Genomic DNA, 7,790 nt, shown 5'->3' on the forward strand with positions numbered 1-7,790 from the left:
TTTTATATAAATTTCAGGAGTCCCCCGAATTCTACATAATTATATTATTTTTTTTTTAAATTTCTCGAATTTTTATTTTGGAATACTTTTCAGAGGCTAAGAAAGCTTATATTTTTCAATAAAATTCTTTATATTTTTATACGTTGGATAATCTTATTATTCTGAAAAAATATTTAAAGCGTTTTATAATTACGTATAATAATTGATATTAAATTATTTCTTTATTAAATCAACAAATTTTTTTGTGTCGCAAACAATGTTACCGACAAACTAACATCCAAGTTAAAGTGAATTCCATTCACTGGATGTCACGCGCTACACGTTTGTCACGAGAAATACAAGTGTGTTGAGAAATAAAGAAGAGACAGAGAAAAGAATGTTATATTTTCCTTTTAGTGCCAATTGCAAATCGTGCACAAAAAAATGTTGCACCCGTTTTCTGTCTTTTTCCTTAATATTGTCAATTAACAATACAACAAATGATAATGCAACAAACTCATTTCACGCTAAACAATAGCATTTACCTTTCTTATCGAGTCACGGTAACGGAAGTCAACAAATATTTGCATCTCTTGGAATTCGCAAAGGCAATGCTGCAAAACGGTCGTTAATTTCATTATTCATTTACATTATTTTATATGCAAGTTTCGATTTGACTGAATTCTTATATATGCTTAATTGAATTCCATAACTTATTTTAAGAGCTCAACTATTCCGATTTGTTTGTTCACAGTAAAAAAATATTTTGTACTTGTGTTAACCGGTCCTTACTAAAATTTATGTTAAATGTTTATCTGAGTGTTAATTTAATAAATTTGGCCGGTGCGAAGTTGGCATCCCATTTCTAAAAAATTTTTTTTTTTTTTTTGCTAAATTAGCGGAACTATTGTTAAAACTTAGCAGGAACTGTAGAACTATTGTGGGTGCAAACGGAACTGTGTATAAAATATCGATTTTTTCAAAATGGGGTGCCAACTTCACACTGGCCAAATTTATAAGTAAACAAGTAACACAAATATCATATATTTTAAAAGTATAAATTCTAAGATAAAAAATAAATGTATGTATTAATTTAAAACTTTAGAAATGTTGACTTCATTTACACAAATATGCTTGCACAATTTACTTCCAAATTATATCAAAGTGTTACATTCTTGTGTTAATTTTTACATAATTTGTATCACTTTCTAACATTCAAATTTATCTCATGTAACATTAATACGAAAATTTGAGTGGACTGTTTAGAACGCGTGAGATGTGTTAAATTTAATATAAATTTTGCTATTGGTTTTTTCTAAACTAATTAATTTATTTAACTCTTGCGTTTCTTTATTTCTGATAATTGTTGAAAAAATTCCTGATTTTTATAAATTATATCGCCACAAATAAATTCTCATTGATTTTTATTAAATCCACTTGTCTTCTACCGCCGCTACTTGTTGCAGCAGAGTATAACAAGTGGTATAAAGGCAATTCGGTCACCGACAGAGATATTACGTTAAGTTTCACAATAGGGGATTACTATTTGATTTAAGTTAGGTACCAAGTATAATGAGGTAAAAGGAGTCCTATTCCCCGCGTACATTCTTCGGAAGTGCTTACAATAGAGAAATCCTGTTTGTGACGGGATTTGCTTTTCGCAGTAGCGTTTGCTTTACCTTGATATCAACTTTAACATCATTACATCGCCTTATTTGATGTAAATCATTTAATGAGAAAAATTTCTGATTGAAAAACGAATGAATCAGGAGACTCTGATCATATCAATCAGAATTCTAGAGTTATCATAATCTGATTACCTGAACTAGAATTTTGATTGATACACGGAAAAAACGATTTTACTGAAGTATGTAAACAATTTAATTTAGATACAAATTTGAAAATAATTTATTGGAGACTATCAAAATTATTATGTAGAATTCAAACATAATGAGCAATACTACAAAAAGGTTTAACATTCTAGCAAGTATAGGTAGTTATTCTGATAATCTAACAAATTTTATTTTCAGATCTGTATCTAATTAAATGTTTAGAGACTTTAGTAAAACCGTTTTTTCCGTATATGATCAAAATCTATTGGTTTGTTCATCTTCAACCAGAAATTTTTCTCAGGGTCGTATTTCTGTATTTCTATCTCTCTCCGTTATTACGATTGTGAAACGAAGCAAATCACAATCTTCTTAAGAGCTATGCAGCGAGTTGAAAAATTGCACGTGTAAAATTTATCTAGAAATTTCTCGACTAGATCAAAGTGAATATTTCTTTAACAAAAATCTCATTGCACTATATCCTTTTATTAAACACAATAACGATGTGTATTTCGCGCATATTAAAATCTTATTTAAATAAAGTTCCGATTTTATTTTAACATAATTCTGATTTCGATGCTTTAATTCAAGTCTTTACTTCAATAGAATCTTGCCTGACTTCGTTATCAAGTTGAATATTCAAATTTGTAAAACTGCAGCAAGAAACGACGTCCAGATAAATCTTTGTAGTGAGACGAATATTCAGTTTTTTAAAACAAGGAATATTTATATTATCTCATAAAAAATACGCATCGATTAATAATAATATAATATTAATCAAGCATACGCGTGTACGCTTTCATGTAATAAACAATAAAAAAGGATGTAATGTTAATAATTCTACGCGTTACATAATAGCTACCACGTTACCACTGGAAAGAATACGAAATCCTTTATGAAGGCATAAATAAATGAGCAGCCATCAGCACTTGCTGAGAGATGAGAAGTTTGCGGTGCTATAAATCCTAAGTAGGACTCGGTTTCCGGAGGTTTGAACAACTTATCCTTCATAAGTCCCGCTGATGACGTTCCACATTGTGGAGTTTCGTCGTCCCTTTCCGCTGTCTCCGAAGACTATTATGGCGAGGGAGGACGCGCGAGAAGTAGATGAAAGAGAAGTTGTAATCACATGCTGTAAGGACGGTTGGACACGTAAGAATGGATGTGAAAAGCAATATCCGGCATATCCGTCTCTCCATCTCTTTAACGACAAGCTTTTTATTGTTGTTATAAAAATGCTTCGATCGTCTCGTAATATATTTGTTGAGAAAATAGTGTGCGATTTGTCAGAGCTTTTTTATATATCCACAATTTTTCAGTAAATGTCTTGTTTGACATAAAGAATATTTCGAAGGTTTCTTTCCTTGCTAATCAATGGGCTGTGAAATATATTTTTTCGCAATATATTATACGTCTCTCGTCTTTTTAAAAATATAATACAACTTTCGTTTCAACATAGAACTTCGATACTTTCCTGTTTATAAAAAGTTCTATTTGTGATTATCGTGTGATACATTTAAGTTACGTGTAGATATGTTATAAAATCAATCATATTATATTCTATTATAATAAATTAGAAGAATGAAATAGAATTTATACATTTACATCGCGCGTTTAATCCTCGAAAATCGTCTTATAAAGACGGAATAGTATTTTGTCCTCGATCTAAATTCCTCTGAATATTAAATCAAGGATCAGATATATTTCACAATTCCTTGTTGCAACTACATTCATGCACGAATGGAAAACTCTAAACAATGCTGGTCACACATATGTCGCGAAAACGATGTATTGCCGTGTCGTATCTTACATCAGTAGCTTATATCTCACAAGAAATATTACGAAGCATCATGTCTTGGGACAAGGTTTTGTTCAAACCATGCGTCAAGATGTATATTCAGGGGCGCACAGCTGTTACATATAATCTTCTAGTATCACGACAAAGCTGCAGAGATTTTCTCGAGTCACATCTCGCAACACTAATGACTTCTCCGCCCCTTCCCGACGAAAGCATAGGAAAAAATATATTTGCGTTCCGCAACAATTCTAATCTTAAAAATAGGAATGCTACACATGGGGTTATATACAGTAAAAATATTTTGTATCTGTGTAAAAATGGATCCTTGTTAATTAAAATTTTTGTGTTGAATTTTTAACGGTATCTAATGGTTAATTTAACATAACGTGATTACATTGTTTGAATATTTTATTCAACTGATTTAACATTTCTTAATATTAAAATAATTTAAGTCGTGAATAAGTAAGTAAATAACAAAAATAATGTAGTTTTAAAATGTAAATTGTGAACAACAATATGTAAAAAATGAGGCCAACAACGAACAAATAAGGTGTTACAAAAAGAAAATTAATTAATTAACCTGATACATAATACTGTTTCATAAAAAGTGACATTTTCAAAACTCCAGAACAAAATTAGTCATTTTTTTTTTAGTTCTTTGGCTGCTAAATACGAATCTGTCTTCAAAATTATCTCGTCATGTTACAATTTAAAGAAATTTGTAATTAAATTTATAAAAGGGTTATTTTTACATTTTTTTTGTCCAAAAAATTACGGGAGATCATTAATCTTGTTTTGACTTTTTTTGTTAAACAATGTAATTAGGGTATTGAATATTTTGACTGCACGGAATCTTTTCAGCGCGCGCAGTAAAAACTTCTTTCATGATAATTTAAATAAAGTATTGTGTGAAACATGACGCATACAGAAATGATGAAAAGTCGAAATATTTGCAATCGATCGTATATGAATAGGGATTAATGATAAAAGGCCAGCATGAAAACTGGAAATACATTTAGCAAACGCAAACCTTATACAGATCTAGATACTAATGAATTACTAATCATCAAAGGTAAATGTGTATAAATATTATTGAACTTCAAAACTAATAAATAAAAAAACATCTACAGTCTATTCTTCGTTTCGGGGCGAGAATGGGTTAATAATATGTCAAAGATAGATATCGAGTTGTCATAATAAAAGAGCTATTAATTAAGGACAGGTCAACGAATAAAAAGAAGCATATACATGTTTTTAGTAATTTTAGCTTATTGTGCATATTTTTAAGATATAGTTGAAATGGATGTTTCTTTCAATGATTTGTTTATTGCTTCTCGATTAAGTTCGCAACCTTATCAAATTGTGAATTCTAAGATAAATGAATAAAAGATGTAAATGTATATGTGTGTTGATTTAACATATTCTAAATGTTAATTTGATTGAAGAAATATGCTTCCACAATTGTTGCAAACAGATTGTGTCAGTATTATATTTTTTATATTAATTTTTTATATAATATATTTGTGTTATTAACATATCCATCTTGTGTTAAAATTTAAATTGGTATAAAAATTTTGATGGATTATTTAAGATACGTGAATTAAATTTGGCACAAATTTCCAACTGTTAGACTTTATACTTCATAAAAATTGTAGATTTATTCTTTTGTAAATTGAAGCAAAAATAAGCTAATATTTCGAAATAGCTCGGATAGGATTTGGGAGATATTTAGAGAGAAAATTGTACATAAATGGATATGACGTACCATCAAAATGATCGTGTACTAATTACTTGCAGTGCAACAGCTGCATTTGATTGCAGGAGTTTGTAATGATTGCAAATTATTTCCTTGTTATGCTTGAATTACCTTCTTTAGTATTAGTATTATTTTTTTAAGAAATAGGAAATCAAGTGTGACGACACTTCGATGTCGCAATAATCGCAAATCATTTTACGACTATAACTATTAATTATTTTAAACAATCTGAAAAAGCTTCCATTCAATAAAATTTTCACACAATAAATATATAAAAAATCGTAACATTTACTCGACACAATTTCAATTACCCTACCTAGCTCTTGAGCTGGAAGGGAAACTTATTGCAAGATCGCTCGCGCAACGAAAGTAAGTAGTACCTTTACCTTATACTCGTGGGAATGTACGTCAGGATACTTTCTGAGAGTACTATCCCAATAAGTTCTGGAATTCGTGTGGCGCAGTCTGAGAAAAATATATATATATCCAAAACCATACATTCATGAATCGTAAACATTATTAGCCATATCGTGCAAAAAGGATGCACATTTTAATCATCTGTCTAATTAATCATCATTACTATAAGTTAAGATCGAGGGCGACCCCAAAATCGTAATATTCTTTGACAATGTAAATGACAAAACTAATATGTCACTAATGTCACAATGATGAAATATGCGACATGGATTTTCAGCTCCGAATTATAAAATTTTTTTTCTTTCAAGTTATTAGCCCGGTCCGCGACTTAATGGACACCCTGTATATAGTTGAATACCGAGAATCCGGTTAGAAAAATTCATGTTTAACTTCAGGGAGCAGATGGAAGCTGGTGCAAAACAGCATATCTTATATATTATCGGCGTGCTTAAAATTCTGCCTGCATAGGTCATATTTCATCGTTTAAATTTAATGTCACTTTAATTGGCGTATTAATATTCCTCGGATATCACTTAATATCGCGCACTAATTATTTCCATTTTAATTTAGAAGAAAAAATCAATAATTTAATAAGAAGCGAAGTAACCTGATTTCCGAAAAATTGGAAGGGAACTTATTGGCAGAGATTTTGTATTTCTCGTGGGATTAATAACAAATGGCTTATTACAACCCTAAAATTTTGAATGTATAATTAACAACACTAAGTATTAATATCAATTAATTAATAACACTAAATAAGATTTGACTATTTATTTACGCCTTTCAAAAGCTTAATTAATAAAAATAATTTAAAATAAATAATGGACTTTCAATAATACGATAAAATACAATATAATAAAAATAATAAAAATCTTTTAATGTTTTAATTTTATTTATTAGTTCGATGTATGTCTTCTTAAATTTCTGCCAAGGAACTTTTTTATTTATTAAGTTTCGCTGTTTCTTTAATATTTCTGTTTTTAATTATTACTGTTTATAGAATTTTCACGTTTTAAAATGTGACAGATGCACAAAAATCTATCAAATTAATGACGCTATTATATTGCGGCATAACGATACGCTTTTTTACTTCACTAATGCAGCTACTGTTACACTATACTTAATTATACCTGTATTTAACTTTCTGTCAGCATAAAACCGTCGCTTGGATTAATCACAGCTGCTGATTTCTACTTTATCTGAGAATTTATTACAATTATTATGGAAAGTTGAAAAAGTAACATTCTCCGATTTGCTTAATGCACAACTTACAATAAGATTATAATTGTAGCTTAAATTTCCGCAAGCAAAAGTTTCAGATTAATTGAAATTTTCATCTTAATTCTCAATTTGCATATACCATTAATTAGACACGAAATCGTCGACGTTTCTAGACAACATCGCACAGTGAAGGTTTATCATTATCGATGTACATAATAAAAACTCTGTTTAAATTTACGTCAAAAGAAAGTTGAGCCGACAAACTTCTCATTCAAAGTATACCCAGCTTTTATAATTAATAAGAAGATAAAAGAAAAATTTATCGGTTATTAAAAAATCTTGGTATCTCTCAGTATCACGTAACGCCGCAAAGAATCCGTGTCCACAATTTGCCTTTATTAGCTTTGAGATAAGAGAGCCGTTTAAACTTAATCATCGGCAAGTCGATCGTAGCCTTCAGCTAAACTCGATTTTATCGATTTCGTTAACGGAAATCCGTTATCCCCGAATAGCGTTCGCCGTTATCGCGAATTTCCCTGTATCATGAGAACGATAATCGCGTAAGGACGAGAATTATACGTCGATTGCGGAAGGGAGAGAGCCGGCTTCACCGTTTCGCGTATTAACCCGACTCTCATCCGGCGGAATCTGGTGTCGATTGGCGAATTAATTACCGCGCGTGTCCTGCGGAACGGGGGTACCGTTCGCCCGCTGTCGATCCGCCAGTTTGCCGTATCCTGCTCACCACGACCTCCGCCACCGCCACCACCTTCACCACCGTCACCGCCAT

This window comes from Trachymyrmex cornetzi, unplaced genomic scaffold, assembly GCF_001594075.2.
Source record: "Trachymyrmex cornetzi isolate Tcor2-1 unplaced genomic scaffold, Tcor1.1 scaffold121, whole genome shotgun sequence".
Classification (NCBI taxonomy): Eukaryota; Metazoa; Arthropoda; class Insecta; order Hymenoptera; family Formicidae; genus Trachymyrmex; species Trachymyrmex cornetzi.